General features: G+C 54.2%; 1 non-coding gene across 1 annotated transcript; it reads right to left on the reverse strand.

Moving 5' to 3' along the window:
* Positions 1-1,635: 1,635 nt before the first annotated feature.
* Positions 1,636-1,708, reverse strand: TRNAK-CUU (transfer RNA lysine (anticodon CUU)). The gene has a single exon. It is a non-coding gene; the product is annotated as a tRNA-Lys (tRNA).
* Positions 1,709-2,795: the final 1,087 nt, after the last annotated feature.

Raw genomic sequence — 2,795 nt, forward strand, 5'->3', positions numbered from 1 at the left:
CAAAGCTGAGTGGAAAATGCCCCTTGGGAGGACATTTGGAGGTCCCAGTGGCGGCTGCCGGCAGAGGCAGCCTGGAGGAGCAGAGCCCTGTGTCCCCCAGGAGCCCAAAGTGGGGAGCCCAGAGAGGGAGGAGCGCCGCCATTGGCGGGAGCCTCAAGAGCCTGGAGAGAGGCAGGGGGTACTCCTTGGAGCCGCTGCAGCCCCGAGCAGAGAATAAAGGGAGAAGGGACACTGGGACCGCAAGACCCCCAGCATCCCTAAGTGGGGAGATGGAAAAGGGGAACCTTTTTGGATTTCCAGGAGTCCCAGCAGCTGGGACGGGGGAACCCCGAACGCCAAATGGGAGACAGGGAACTACTGGAAGGCATTTTCAGGGCTGAATCTTGGTGTTTGGGAGGTTTTTCTGGACCTCAGATGGCTGGCAACTTGCAGAGATGGACTTGGGCAGGGGAACCCCCTAACCCAATGTGCTAATGCACTGAATTTTTCCTAAAATAGGATTTCCCATTCCCAAACCTTGGCTGGACAGAGGCTGCAAGGAAGTGGCTCCCTGAGCCCAAGGCAGGTGAGAAGGAAGTCACTGCCCCTTTCCCCCTCTCTCCTCCATCTCCCAGTCCAGCACAGCCCCCATCTGCAGGACAACACTAGTGCCAGCGCCATCCTGTCGGGGATGCACTGGGAGGATCTCCTTCCCCTTCCCTCTGGCACGGAGGCAAATCCCATCCTCTCCTTGTCCTTCCTCCCCCAGAGAAGGAGCTAAGGATGCAGACCAGGGAGGACAAATTTCTGCAGCAAAACCTCATGGAAGAGGCTGTTTTGAGTGGCTCCATGGCACAGGAATTCAATGGGGAGGATAATCCCCGGAGATTCCACAGGAAGAGGGGCCCCAAACCCAGCCCAGGGTGCTCAGAGAAGGAAAGACCCACCCTGAGTCAGGAAGTGTTGTAGTGAGTGGTTTAAGTTTTTTGTATTGCTCCCCCATTTTATGTATTGTATTCCCCCTTTTATATGAAATGGTTCTGCCCTCCCCAGTTTTCCCGCCACAGCTCTCCTTACAGTTTGTTTCCATAGTAACCCCTGCCCCTGGGTTTGTCAGTTAGTTGTGTTATATAATTTCGCCTCCCCTATCCCTCCTTATATGTAAGTTTTTCCTCCTCCCTGGGCCCAGTCAATCACCCCCCACTCCTCCTAGATCTTGAGAACCTTCTTCTCTCTGGGGCTTGTGGTTGGCTGTGGTCCCAGGGCCCCTCCTTTACTTTGTATTCATTGGTTGTTATTGTCTGCCTGTTATGTTAAGTTCCTCCCCATACCTTTCCCCATTGGTCAGCTGTTGATCCCTCCCTTATCCACCCCCTCTCTTTAAAACCCTGTTCCTCCCTTCCCTCCTGAGCATTTGCTGGGGTCCCTTCCACCGGCTGGAGCTTCCGTGCTATACAATAAAGCGACCTTCACCCCCAGCAAGTGTCCTGCTCCTTCCTCGTCCCACCAGCGCTGCGTATCCAACCTGTGATCCAGCTCAGCCCGAGGCCAAGACGCCAAGGGGGGCTGGCCTTCGATGCAGCTGAGGTGTCGGCCACGGAGCCACAGCTAGCCGGAATTCGCTTTGGTGGTCACATACGCCCAGCCGCAGTTTGGCGCCCAACGTGGGGCTCGAACCCACGACCCTGAGATTAAGAGTCTCATGCTCTACCAACTGAGCTATCCGGGCCCACGTACGCCCGGCTGCAAGGAAGGTGAACAGAGCTGCAGCCAGAGCACAGAGCTGGTGGTTTGTGAGCAACTTCATGATGGCGAGAAGCCCCACAAGTGCTTGGAGTGTGGGAAGAGCTTCAGGCAGAGGAGCAGCCTAATCAGCCACCAGATGATCCACACTGGGGAGAGGTCCTACGAGTGTCCTGAGTGTATGAAGAGGTTTCAGACCAGCTCCCACCTCCTCCTGCATGAGCAGATTCCCACAAAGGAGAGGCCCTTCTGCTGCCCCAATTGCCGTAAGGGCTTCAAAATTCCAAACTCATCACCCACAGTGCATTTACAGTGGGGATAGGCCCTTACAAGTGTCTGGAATGTGGGAAGAGCTTCAGCTGCAGCTCCAGCCTGATCCACCACCAGATGATCCACACTGGGGAAAAGCCATACAAGTGTGGGGAATGTGGAATGACCTTCAGCCAGAGGCCCCAGCTGATCATCTGCCAAATCATCCACACTGGGAAGAGGCCCCCATGAGTGCCCCAAGTGTCAGAAGAGGTTTCAAATCAGCTCCCATCTCATCCACCACCAGCAGATTCACAACGAGGAGAGGCCCTTCTGCTGCCCTAACTGTGGGAAGGGCTTCAAGCGCAACTCCCACCTCATCACCCACCGGCGCATCCACACTGGGGAGAGGCCCTATGAGTGTCCCCAGTGTGGGAAGAGCTTCTCCATGAGGTCTCACTTGACCGAACACCAATGGAGGCACTGGTAAGGGAAGCCCTGCAAATGACCCAACTGCTGGAAAAGCTTTGTGCACCGCTCCAGCTCTATCCCTCATTGCAGGATTCACGTTGGGCAGAGCCCTGGTGACCCGCATTCAGTGATCTGTGCTGGGAGGACACCTGCCTGGTTATCCTTTAGGTTTGGCCCAAATTTCCTCTTGATTTTTCTTTATCACTTAAAAACATTTGAAATAGGACTAAAAAGAAATAAATTTATCAAAGATGTCAAAATTTCTATCAGTTAACAGTTACTTGAGCGGCAATTTATAGTTTGGGGACATATTCTGGAAGATTTGTGGGTTCTTGGGGGATTTCAGGAAGTGT

Source organism: Zonotrichia albicollis, chromosome 24 (genome assembly GCF_047830755.1).
Source record: "Zonotrichia albicollis isolate bZonAlb1 chromosome 24, bZonAlb1.hap1, whole genome shotgun sequence".
In the NCBI taxonomy this organism is placed as follows: domain Eukaryota; kingdom Metazoa; phylum Chordata; class Aves; order Passeriformes; family Passerellidae; genus Zonotrichia; species Zonotrichia albicollis.